Source organism: Mesoplodon mirus, assembly GCF_964341445.2.
Source record: "Mesoplodon mirus genome assembly, chromosome: 4".
Classification (NCBI taxonomy): Eukaryota; Metazoa; Chordata; class Mammalia; order Artiodactyla; family Ziphiidae; genus Mesoplodon; species Mesoplodon mirus.
The window spans coordinates 112796733-112810468 of record NC_138979.1 but is presented as its reverse complement, the minus strand read 5'-3'; positions in this window follow the sequence as shown (position 1 = coordinate 112810468).

Sequence of the window (13736 nt, the reverse complement as noted above, 5' to 3'; positions counted from 1 at the left end):
TGTAGTTGATTTGTCATGTGAGGTGAAGTGTTGTGGTGTGGCTCTTGCCGAAATCTTGGCTTCTCTGTGCACCGATGCTGAACAGAAATACGGAGACAGAGATTTTGGAGGAAGAGAGAGACGGCTTTATTTTTCTGCCAGGCAGAAGGGAAGACACAGCAGGCTAGCGCCTCAAGACCAGTGCCCCCCCCTCCTTCGGGAATCAGAGAGGATTTTATATGTGGGGCCCGCAGGGTATATGATAAGGATCAAAATAGTGAAGGTCCTGAATTCTTCTTCTTCCTGCATTATCTCAAAACAGTCACAGCTGGCATCAGGCAGCCTGGTAATTGGGTCCTTTTGTCTCTGGGTTATTGGCCTGCGACTTTTTGTTCTGAAATGCAAATGCTACAAGGGGTGATTTGCTACAAGAGAGTGCAGGATGCAATCCACATAGTGTTAAAGAGTAATAGGTTAGCTTTGTGAAGTACAAATCTAGTTACAGACACTACAGATTAGTAACAGTTAAAAACCAAACAAACAAACAAACTAGGAGTGATTAACTCTTTCAGGCCAGTTTATGTTTCTTCTCTAGCCTGCTCCCTTTATTTTCCTTGTTCTCAGGAGAGGGAAAACTTCATTTCTATTTTTGCTGCAAACTGATTCCCCACTGCTAGATCATTCCCTCCATATCAAAGGAGGAAGGGAAACAGGCGTCGTTCTTGTCTGGCTGAGGACAAAACTTTAGTTTTGCTCCACTTGACAAACACCAGCTGTCCGGCCCAGGGGCCTATCTATCTCCTATTTTAAATTGCCCCCCCACAAGAGACGTGAACCCCAAGAAATCTTTGTTGGGAGGATGAGGGATGACGGCCTGTCCTCTGTAGCTTCTTCAGGCTGGCAAGGGGCTCGTAGACCCAACCTAGTTGGGGTCATGGAGCTCTCACCTTGTCTTATTAAGGGCCCCAGGGTGGGTGACTTCTGCTGTTGTTTTGGCAGGATCTGTTCTGAGAAATGGCTGGAATCTTTGCATTATCATTATCTTGATGTGAACCTATTGTAATCTGGTAGAGACAGAATTTAACAAGTAGTTTAAAAAAACAGAGGCCAAAGATTAGTAAAAGAATTATTGAGGCTGGGAGCGCAAGCATGATTAAGAGCCATGTTACGTTTGGTAGTAGTTGATCCTGGTCCAGACAGAGTCAGTGCTTGGGTTACCCTGTCTAAAGGAATCGAGCCATTTGGTCATATATATAATTTTATGTCCTCTTCTATTAGCCCAGTGTGATTGATGTAGGTGTAACAGACTCTTAGAAGTATTTGGAGGAGTGACAACCTAAACGTTAATAGACAAAACAGATCTCATTTCTTTTTAGGAGAATAAGCCTGAAACCCAGTCTAGGCCTGGCGCTTTGGGGAAACTTGTAGCCAGGTAGCTGGTTATTTAGTTTCATCAAAGTAGGTTTTAACCTTTGATGTGGTATTAGCATATAAATAACAGGAGCTGTTGGTCACTACATATGTGTTTTCTCTTTTTGTTAACATATGATCTAAAGCAATGTTATCATCTAAAAGTGTAATAGTTACAAGAGGAGACCTTTAAGAAGTAAGGTTGCAGGTACCAGTTGCCAGCAGACATTGTTTTGAGAATGGCTGGTGGCATCCCAAATCTAACACAGCTCAGAAAACTCAAGTTCTTAGCAATAAAAGGACTTGCCTAAAATCACACCATAGTGTCATTGTTAATGATGTCAGTGTTTCTCTAGGTATGAGAAGATGCAAGAATTGGGGCTCATAAAATCTTCTGAAAGTATTTAACTATTTGAAGGCCTGTCCTGTCAGTTTTTCCCAGAGCACAGAGTGCACCATTTAAGATCTCCACCCTGAACTCCTTGTAGGGGGTGTTGAAAGTCAACAGCTACAGCAGCTCATGGTTTAATCCTTGTAGAAGTTGATGGCAAGTGTCAGTTTTCAGTCAGCAGGGCCCCTTTATGGTCATAATTTCAACCATGGTTTGGGGCATTTCATGACCATTTTGTCCCACAGAGCTAGGAATGCTCATTCCCAGGTCTGGCGAAGATTTTGCTGATAAGCCGCTCCATGTGCTATTACTGGACTAGGCCTTTACTAGTATCCAGAAGTCTCTGGACCACCTGTCTTCCTAATCTTGTATGGTCCAGGACAATATTCTCTCTTGTTGCTGCTTCTCACACCTAGAGTTAGACTATTGCAATCATTGATCTCATATGGAACTATATATCATCATTTTATCAGAGGTTCAGTCACACATTTGGTAATGTAAGAAACAATAATTTTTTTTGAAATAGGCAAAATACAAATAGCATAGCTGGCAGTATTAGTAAAATCATAAGTAAGAATTAAGCCAAGAACTTCCATTAGGTGTAGCCCAGTATATCCCAGGTCATCTGACTTAGTCTGTTCTGTACCAGTCCCTATTCTTCAGGGAAACTATATATTGGCATTGTCCATAAGGTGCTCAGCCCAGTTTCCAAGTGTTACTAGACTGATTATCTTTAGTATGATTTAATTGTTCCCAGCATAGAGGAACCTTTAACTTTAAATTACCATAGCCTGGTGTTAATTACACAAATCCATCCCATAATTGTGGGAGGTTTTATTCCTTGGCTGAAATTTTGCTTGTTGCTCTGATTGAACTTTGAGTAATAGAGGAAAATTCACATTTATGGTCAGTGTCAGAGCAGGTATTATTAATTGGTCAGATGAGGGGATCTCATCTAGTAATACCAATAGTGGCCTGAACATGACTATAATTTTCCTTTTAAGATAAATTTCCTAAGAGTCAACCAATTAGGGCCTTGGACTGGAGAAATCCACTCAGGTAACCCAGAAGTACTAGACATAGGTAATTGGCCACAAACCCAACGATTGGACTGATTTTTAAAACTAGCATAGGATCATGCCTATGATAGAAAAACATCTGATTCATATGCAAAGGCCCAAGAAGTCAAGAAAACATTCTAAAGGAGAATATGAGTCAGGTCCAGGATCTTGGGTAAGCTATTTCTGATGTTGTCTTTTTCTCATCTTGGTGTGAGTGTAGTTTCCCTTCTGTTTGAGCACTGTTTTAAGGTGATTTTGAGGTCAGCTGTCCTCTCTATAGGCCAGTCCAGTGCAGGGGCCCTTTGTGAGTGGAAATTAATCCAAGAGTTAATTCTCATTAATTTTACTGTGTATGAGCCAGTTAAGAATACCTGGTAAGGGTCCTTCCATCCAGTTTGGAGAGAGTCCTTTAAATTATGTCTTTTCCAGTATGTATAATCCCCTGGTTGTAGGTCGTGGGGCATCTGATCTTCATCCAAAGACAGATTACTGAGATACGCTTTAGAAACAAACTTAGAGTGGCCTTTAATAATTCAATTAAACTTTTTAGCAATATAACATAATAGCAAGGAACTATCTGGGAAGTGAGTCTTGGTAAACACAGACCTTAATTAACAAAACTAGAATTTAATATTCAGTAAAACATATATTTTTTTCTTTATTGTAAGGGCATTAACCCTGCAGCCAGGGAAGGCTTTATCCCACCAAATAAAATATGAGGTTTGTCAGGGAACTGGAAAAAGCCAAGCAGCTGTCTTGGATTTCCCATAACCCTGTTTGATTGATGGCTATTGTTTACCCATTTTAAATTCCCTGATTTAGGAGTAGACTGTTGTTATGTTTTAAGGACATCAAGATGGCAAAAGTCTGACAATGAGGGGTTAATTTTTGTAGAAGCAGAATGAACTTTATCTATATGTGCCATAATCTTTATAGATCATTGTGAATACTTACTTTACCAAAGTAACAAAAGATTTTAAAAGCAAATGAAAATCACTTAAAGGCAAGGAAATATACATAGTCTGTTATTAAAGCAGCATTCCAAGAAAACTTTGTTCTCTTAACAGAGAGAACCAAATTTCAATCTGGTCTCAATAAACTTGGCCTGATAATTTATATAGGCCTTTTGCTTGCTGAAACTTTTTTAAGGAGTCTCAGACTGAACTTTTAAAAGACCTCTCAGGAAAGTCACACCAAGGGCTTGTCACAGATTTCACTTACCAAATCTAGGTGAATTCCCCCCTTTTCAAGTTCCTGAAAATACCTTGAGATTTCTGTACCTTTTAGTGAGGTAGCCTTCCTAATTTATCTGTTAAAGCTTCTGGGGACCCAAGAGTTTCCAGTCTCTGGAGGAAGCAGATAGAGAGAAAAGTTAAATGTTTTAATTTTACCCATAGGTGTAAATTACCAAATTGTTGTAAACCATAAGTAGCTTGAGGAGAAGAACTTTTTTTAAAAAATAAATTTATTTATTTATTGGCTGTGTTGGGTCTTCATCATTGCGTGCAGGCTTTCTCTAGTTGCAACGAGCAGGGGCTAGTCTTCGTTGTGGTGCATGGGCTTCTCATTGTGGTGGCTTCTCTTGTTTCGGAGCACAGGCTCAAAGCACATGGGCTTCAGTAGTTGTGGCACGTGGGCTCAGTAGTTGTGGCTCTACAGCACAGGCTCAGTAGTTGTGGTGCACAGGCTTAGTTGTGAGATCTCCCCAGACCAGGGCTCGAACCCATGTCCCCTGCCTTGGCAGGCAGATTCTTAACCACTGCATCACCAGGGAAGTCCTGAGAAGAGCTTCTTTATATCGAGTTTAGCATTATGGTTTGAAAGTCAGAAACTTGTATTTATCTAAAAGTCCTTTTTATAAAACTTCTTGAAGAGGAAGCATTTTTGCAAAGGCATCAGAGTGAAACCATGTCTATAATGACAAAAGACTTAAGGAAGTTTAAAATCTGATTACAATGTAATTAACAAGGTAACTTGGTTACTGTTGTAACACATGACACTTAAGATAATAACTAGAATTATGACTGATAACATTTTACCAGGACATATCAGAATTTTTTTGAAACTCCATACTATTTCTAGAATATCTATATCAGTAACAATCACCATATAATATAACCTAAGAAGATTTATTACACGTTTGACAATACTTTTTTTTTTTGACAATACTTTTAACATATGAAATGAACCTAATTAGTGTAATATCTCTCTTTGGGATATTTCAGTTATACAACAGAAACTAACACAACGTTGTAAAGCAATTATACTCCAGTAAAGATGTTAAATAAATCAAAAAAAATGTCAGGAGAGTTTTTTGTTTTTGTGGGGGTTTTTTGTTTGTCTTTCTGATTCCTTAGGCTTTTTAAAATTAATTAATTAATTAATTAATTTGGCTGCATTGGGTCTTTGTTGATGCGCACAGGCTTTCTCTAGTTGTGGCGAGTAGGGGCTACTCTTCATTGTGGTGCACAGGCTTCTCATCACGGTGGCTTCTCTTGTTGAGGAGCACGGGCTCTAGGCACACAGGCTTCAGTAGTTGCGGCTTGCGGGCTCAGTAGTTGTGGCTCGTGGGCTCTAGAGCTCAGACTCAGTAGTTGTGGCGCACGGGCTTAGTTGCTCCGCGGCATGTGGGATCTTTCCGGACCAACCCAAGTCCCCTGCGTTGGCAGGCAGATTCTTAACCACAGCGCCACCAGGGAAGTCCCTGATTCCTTAAGCTTTTGATTATGGAGCCACCTAGAGCCGGATTATAATAAAAGGGGCATAAAGTCCTGAACATAAGGGAACCTCGTCCATTTTCCCCATCCTGTGGCAATAAAGATCTACTTGTAGGAGACCCATTTCAGGCCATTTTTTTTTTTTGTCTTTGGATCATAGCTATAGGTCGACCAGTCTTTTAAAATTTTCCCTAAGGGTTCCCAGGTGGGGGAAAAATTATTTTCTATAGAAAATAATAAGAAGAAGAATTATAAGCAAGCAGATTTAGAAAACAAACAAGAAATGGATAGGAGTTTTGGTCCAACATCTTTTTTTTTTTTTTTTTTTTTTTTTTTTTTTTTTTTCTTTTTTGCGGTATGCGGGCCTCTCACTGTTGTGGCCTCTCCCGTTGCGGAGCACAGGCTCCGGACGCGCAGGCTCAGCGGCCATGGCTCACGGGCCCAGCCGCTCCGCGGCATGTGGGATCCTCCCAGACCGGGGCACGAACCCGTATCCCCTGCATCGGCAGGCGGACTCTCAACCACTGCGCCACCAGGGAGGCCCATGGTCCAACATCTTGGATAGAAGCAGTCCACTATCTGTGATCCACAGGTCTTAGGCTAGCTCTCTGCTTCTGAAGATCAGCGGTTTCTGAAGGATCTCTGAGAATCCTCAGTTTGAGATCTTGTATTGAAATAGCCTTCCAATTACCTGGGATTCTGAATTGCGTCTTCAGTTGTAAACTATGAACCCAATGCTTGATTTCTTGGAGTTTTACTGCTATATTTGGTGTTAACAGTATTTTGATAAGGTCCCTTCCAATGAGGTTCAAGAACAGTTTTTCTCTGATGTCTCTTCCAATAGATAAAATCCCCTGGTTGACAATAATGAAGAAATTGTTTAGAAAGATGTTGTGGGGGGACGGCCTTAACCTGTTGGTGATGGGGCTGGGTATAGCACATGAGTCCCTCTCAGTATTTTGTCTTGTCTATGTGTGGTCGGGACGAGTCTAGAATTGGAGGTGAAATTCCAAATGCACGTGCCTTCCAGTTATCAATTCATAGGGGGATAACCTATGTATTCCTGAGAGAGTGGCCTGTAGAGCCATAAGGAGTGGGTGGGAGCAGCTGTGACAAGAGAGCTCAAGCGTTTCTGAAAATATTGCTAATTTTTTTTTTTTTGGCTGCATCACGCCACTTGCAGGGTCTCAGTTCCCCAATCAGGGATTGAATAAGCTCCACCTCAGTGAAAGCGCTGAATCCTAACCCCTGGACCGCCAGGGAATTCCCAATATTGCTGATTTTATTTATTTATTTTAAAACAATTTTTATTGGAGTAGAGCTGATGTACAATGTTGTGTTAGTGTCAGATGTACAGCAAAGTGAATCAGTTATACATATATCCACTCTTTTTTAGATTCTTTTCCCATATAGGCCATTACAGAATATTGAGTAGGGTTCCCTATGTTATACAGTAGGTCCTTGTTAGATATCTATTTTATATAGAGTAGTGTGTATATGTCATTCCAATCTTCCAATTTATCTGTCCCCCACCTTACTCCCTGATAACCATGTTTGTTTTCTAACTCTGTAAGTCTGTTACTGTTTTGTAAATAAGTTCCCTTTTTCTTTTTTTTTGGCTGCATCGTGTCTTGTTGCGACATGGGGGATCTTTCATTGCGCCACGCGGGCTTCACTCTAGTTGGGGCGTGCAGGCTGCAGAGAGCATGGGCTCTGTAGTTTGACGCACGCAGGCTCTCTAGTTGAGCCACATGGGTAGCCTGAGGGCTTAGTTGCCCCATGGCATGTGGGATCTTAGTTCCCTGGCCAGGGATCAAACCCGCATTCCCTGCATTGGGAGGTGGATTCTTAACCACTGGACCACCAGGGAAGTCCCTGTACCCTTTTTTAGATTCCACATATAAGTGATATCATATGATATTTGTCTTTTGCTATCTGACTTATTTCACTCAGTATGACAATCTCTAGGTCCATCCAACAATATTGCTAATTTTAATTTAAGGATGCTATTAGTCCTTTCAGCATTTCCAGAGGATTGTGAGTGGAAAGGACAGCTTTCCTTTGTTTTTTTGAGGGTTTTTTTTTTTTTGCTGTTATTTGTTTGTTTGCTTTAATTGCCTGCAGTTTTTGAGTAAGAAGTAACGCTATAGAGAGTTCTTTTATAATGGCTACCATAAAGCTTGTGCCTCAATCACTTGATATAAAAGTTGGGATGCCCCAGGTGGAAGACACAAATCAGCAGCTTTTTAGTGACTGTAAAGGCTGTAGCTCTTTGGCAAAGAAATGCTACAACTCATCCTGAAAATTGATATACAATAACTAAAACATATTTAAATTCCATGGAGGGTGGAAGCTAGGTAAGTGTCTAAAGGTATCCAAGAGGCTCTTGAGGCTTTGGTTCATGGCCATGTCCCACCTTTACAATTTTTCCAGAATTGTGTTGTTGACACATAATAGGTGACCCTGTTAGGGCTCAGGGCAGGCTGGTGCGAAATAGGCCGAAGTGGCATATTGATTATTTTGAATTAAATTTACTTAAGAAACAGCCAGTGCAAAAAGGACGCTCTGATCCTCCCCCTTTGTCTCCCTGAAAGCAGTAAATAAATTTCCCATGTGAAAGGTACCCTCTCTGTACTAGGAGGTAGAAAGAGACACCTTTATCACCAGAGATTGGGAAATCAGGGCCAAGAAGGCTGTATAGACTAAACTTGTTATTTCTTTACTAATTTACTACCCCAACCCCAAACTCTGTTTAGATTCTTCGCCGATTAAGCACCCAAGACTAAGTTTCTTTGCTCTGTCAATTCCTCAGCAATTTATTGTTTCTTTGTCTAAAAAGCATAAAAGCTACCTGCCTTGGACACTTCTTAGGTCCCACTTCTATGAGACCTCTGTATACACGAATTAAATTTGTTTTTTCCCCCTGCTGTTAAGGATGTCCCCATCCCTGACATCCCTAACAGTTGGCATAGTTAGCATGATGCTGCCTGGACCCCTCTTTCCCCCAAGGCTTCTGCAGTTGAGAGATTCTGGGACATCTGATAGGCTAGCAGAAGGTGAGCTTTCTTACCACATCAGCCTCCTGGATATCTGCTGGCAGGGTTCAGTGGAAGGGAAAGTTGTGAGAGTCCCTTTTCTCTCTTTCTAAATTTAAATTAGAAGGAAAAAATGTTTTCAGAATTAGTTTCCTGGACTTAGTGACTCTGGTATTGCTCCTTTTCCTCTCAGAGATAGTCACTGTATTTCTTTGTCTTTGTCATTTGTCATAAGGAGGGAAACCCATGGGGCAGAACACAGGTGTAGACCCTATAAACCTGCTGTTCAAGCTGGCCTCACAGACTGGTGAGTTAATGGTTCTAGCCAGAATGGCATCTGTTTGGGCAAACTTTGCTGTGGGTCCTCTATGTAAAGACTAGATGAGGTTTTTCCTTTTGTCTTGTTCTATATCCTGATAGCTTGGCTTTGTAACCAACGAGAATATTCACTTTGGTCTCCGCTATCCAAAGGGTGCACTTACCCAGGTGCAACTTGGTGGCCAGTCTAATAACCAGCTAACTCTCAGGGGAATTTGTCAGAAGGAGTCTCAGTTCCTAAGGGGCCTTTGTTATCTCAATTTTTGTTGCTTTTTCAGTGTTCAAAAAATTCCATTCCAGTAGCACCTACCTGGTGTCACAGATTAGCGGGTCTGTAACTGGAGGCATCCCACGTTCTCCTGGGAAACTGGAGACACCATTTTCACTACACCATTCTTACCGCCTATAGCAATGAAGGCTTTTACTTTCTTAGACTAACGCTAGGTGTGAACTTTCTGGATCTTGTGAAGGCTGCATACTCTTTTTTTGAGATGACTCATGTCTTTGGTAAGCCATGGAAAGACTTATTGGTTTGAGTCGCTATTTGAGATGAATATAATAAGATCCTACTACTCCCTGATGGCCAGATGATGGATGCTTTGAATTGGCTATATTTAAGAGAAAACATTTTTAGCAAACTCTTATTCTAAAACCAAATTTAAAAAGTAGATGAAGCAAACAAACAAAAAAAAATGTATACAGGCACATCTTGAAGATATTATGGCTTTGGTTCCAGATTACTGCAATAAAGTGAACATCACAATAAACCCAGTCACATGATTTTTTTTTGTTTCCCAGTGCACGTAAGAGTTATGTTTACCCTATACTGTAGTCTACTAAGTGTGTGAAGCATTATTTCTTAAAACATGTATATACATTAATAAAAATACTTTATTGCTAAAAGATGCTAACTATCATTTGAGCCTTTAGCAAGTCATAATCTTCTTGCTGGTGGAGGGTCTTGCCTTGATGTTGATAGCTGATTAGGGTGGTGGTTGCTGAAGGCTGGGATGGCTGTGGCAGTTTGTTAAAATAAGACAACAGTGAAGTTTGCTGCATCAGTTAACTCGTCCTTTTACGAACAATTTCTCTAGCATGCAGTGCTGTTTGATAGCACTTTACCCACAGTAGAACTTCTTTCAAAATTGGAGTCAATCCTCTCAAACTGCTACTTTCTCAACTAAGTTTATGTCATAGTCTAAATCCTTTGTTGTCATTTTAATAATCTTCACAGTACCCTCACCAGGAGTAGATTCCATCTCAAGAAACCACTTCCTTTGCTCACCCATCAGAAGTAACCCCTCATTTGTTAAAGTTTTCTCATGAGACTGCAACAATTAAGTTACATCTTCAGGCTCTGCTTCTAATTCTGGTTCTGCTCTCAGGTGGCCTCAGCCGGCAGCAGCTTGAAGCAAGATCTCAGTTCCCTCACCAGAGATGGAAGCCAGGCCACAGCAGTGAGAGCACTGAATCCTAACCATTAGACCATGAGGGTCAGTGGCTAGTGACAAGGCCCTGGCTTGTCTGCTTTGTAGAAATGAATTTCAACAAAGAGACAGAAAGTAGTGAAACAAGTAAAGTGTTTATTAGAAGGGGAAAAATAAATTACTTGTGAATAGACACACAGGGGCGGGCTCAGAGAGAGAGTCGTGCCCTAGTGGTAGCTTGAATCACTTATATGGGGCATTTCTTCCGGGTTCCCTCTGGCCAATCATCTTGCTTTGCCTGGCTCTGAGTCTGTATTTGTTACAACTCAGAGTCTCCCCTGTGTGTGCACGCATCTCTTAGCCAAGGTGAATTCCAGCGAAGAGGACTGTGGGAAGGTGGACACCGCCTATTATGGGGTGGTGTCCTTTTCCTTTTTGGCCCCTGAGGAGCCTGTCTGCACATGTGTAGTTGGGAAGGTCTCCTTGACCTCGAGAATGAGAAATATGTGGTCTCTTTATCTCTTATCTGGGCAGGACTCAGCTTCTCCTTGTTCCTGCCATTATCTTTATCTTGGAGTATCTGTCTACAGGGGACATATTTCAGCTGCTTAGCCTGGGCCCCATCTATCTCCTGACTCAGTTCTTTTGCTATTTCCACCACATCTGCAGTGACTTCCTCCACTGAAGTCTTGATTCCCTTAAAGTCATCCATGAAGATTGAAATCAACTTCCAAACTCCTATTAATTTGATATTTTGACCTCTTTCCATGAATCATAAATGTTCTTAATGGTGGCTCATTTCCAGAAGGTTTTCAATTTTCTTTGCCCAGATCCATCAGAGGGATCACTATCTATGGCAGTTATAGCCTTACAAAATGTATTTCTTGAATAATGAGACTTGAAATTAAAAATTACTCCTTGATCCATAGGCTGCAGAATGGATGTTGTGTTAGCAGGCATGAAAACAACATGAGTCCCATTGTACATCTCCATCAGAGCTCTTGGGTGACCAGGTACATTTCAAAGAACAGTAATATTTTGAAAGGAATCTTCTTTTCTGAGAAGTTGATCTCAACAGTGGACTTAAAATATTTAGTAAACCATGTTGTAAGCCGATGTGTTTACAACAGGGTTTGTTGCTCCATTTATAGAGCACAGGCAGAGTAGATTTAGCATAATTCTTAAGGGCCCTAGGATTTTCAGAATGGGAATGAGCACTGGCTTCAACTTAAAGTCACCAGCTGCATTAACCTCTTAACAAGAGTCAGCCTGTCCTTTGAAGCTTTGAAGCCAGGTATTGACTTCTCCTCTCTAGCTAAGAAAGTCACCAAGCAGCTGTCTTGAGAGCATCAGGGATTATTTAAGTGAAGAGTACAACCAGAATTTTTTCATTCTTCTTTTTCAAAAACCAGGGGCTAAATTTTTTTTTTTTTTTTTTGCAGTACACAGGCCTCTCACTGTTCTGGCCTCTCCCGTTGCGGAGCACAGGCTCCAGACGCGCAGACTCAGCGGCCATGGCTCACAGGCCCAGCCACTCCGCTGGCATGTGGGATCTTCACGGACCGGGGCATAAACCCATTTCCCCTGCATCGGCAGGTGGACTCTCAACCACTGCACCACCAGGGAAGCCTCCAGGGGCTAAATTTTGATATTTTATAAGGACCTTGTTGAATCCTTCCAGAGATTTATTCTTTGAGGGTTTAGATAAAATCATAATCTTGGTTAAAGCAGCTTCTTTGGCATAATGATCTGCTAGAGCAATCCTTTACCTTCCATATCATCTCTTTTAATGTGGGCCTCAATCTTTAGAATAACCACTCTCTAAGAAGTAGGAATGCATCTAAAATTTCCTTAACTTGTTGTCCATTTTGACGCTTGTTTCTAAAGCATCCCCAAATCATATACTACGCCAAAAGCATACCTGCTGTCTGTATGTTTACTCGCTGGTCACTGGCTAGTTGACAAGCTCTATTTTGAAGAGTTTAGGTTAGTGATAGTATATCCTGCTTGATAACCTCCAGTTTCAGTTTTGAGGTATGATTCATCAACAAATAAAATTAGGTCAGGGTTCTCAATAGGAGTCTATAATAAATCTGAGTGAGATACAGAAAGTTCCCTACCAACGTAAGATGATCATGAGGCTCCCCCTCTTCTGGTAGCAGGAGGAGAATGGCAGGATTCAGGGTGCTTCCGTGGTGAACAGTATGTGAGATGGAGAGAGTAATAGAATCTTACAAGGAGTTAGTGGACTGGCTGGAAAGTGTTGTGTGTTCTCAGTCAGTAGTAATGTCTTACTGCATGAGGAACCATGAATCAAACAGGGCGCGTAGAGCTAGTTTAGCAGGAGCATCAACTTTTGCAATTGTAGCTCTTGCCCTAAGGCAAGAAGGCCAAGGGTAAGGCTATAGCAAGGATGGGTTTTTGATTGTTTCCATGAAGTTGAATTAAAACCCCAAGGTTGGGAATTCCCTGGCAGTTCAGTGGTTAGGACTTGATGCTTTCACTGCAGGGGAGGGGGAGCAGGGGGGAGGCGGGGGGCCCAGGTGTGAGCTTGGGGAACTGGGATCCCCCAAGCCACACGGCACAGCCCAAAGAAACAAACAAACAAACAAAAACAACCCCAAGGGTTTTGTTCAGATTGCCATGCACAAACAGGCAAAAATGACTTCTTATAGTTTGGGATGCTCTGGGGTAGGCTATTGAAGAAACTTATTTGGGTTACAGAAAACTTATTCATATTTGAACTGTGACTCTGAAATCTTCTTGTTGGACCAACTCCCTGGAATTCTTCTGGCACTGGAAAGGTGCCAAATGAATGACTGGTTTCGTGCAGCCATGCCCGACACCTTGGTGGGACTCACCTGATGAATACAAACTATCCTATCAGGTACCTTTAGGGCAGGCCCTGTAACTTATTTCTGTATTCCCACTGTTGAATGAATAAATGAACAAATTCTAAATTTGTTACTGTGGGTACTTCTGAGATCTGCAGAGTTAATATGAAGGTTGTTTTAAACTGAAGATAGTTGAAACCCAGCAGATGCAGAAAGAAGCTTTTTTGGAGCTTCCCTCATCTGAATAAAGGCAGAGTTTTCTGAGAGTAAAGCTGCTATAAATCCCCTTAGGGGAGTTTTGCAGCCAGGACGAAGACACACTACTCACACTTGCAAAGACAAACATTATCACAAATTATTTTACGTCCCATTTATTCCCCCCAAAGCTCATTTATCTTTCCTTTAAAAAAAACCCATTTATTTCCTTAAGAGTCCCTATTTGCTCCCCTCCCCCCCATTAAGTTGATGTATAAACCTTTATCCCTAGCTGTTCAGGGAACTACTTCTTTTGTGCTCCTCCATATGCAGATGAATAAACCTGGTCAATTCTTCTGTTAATCTGTC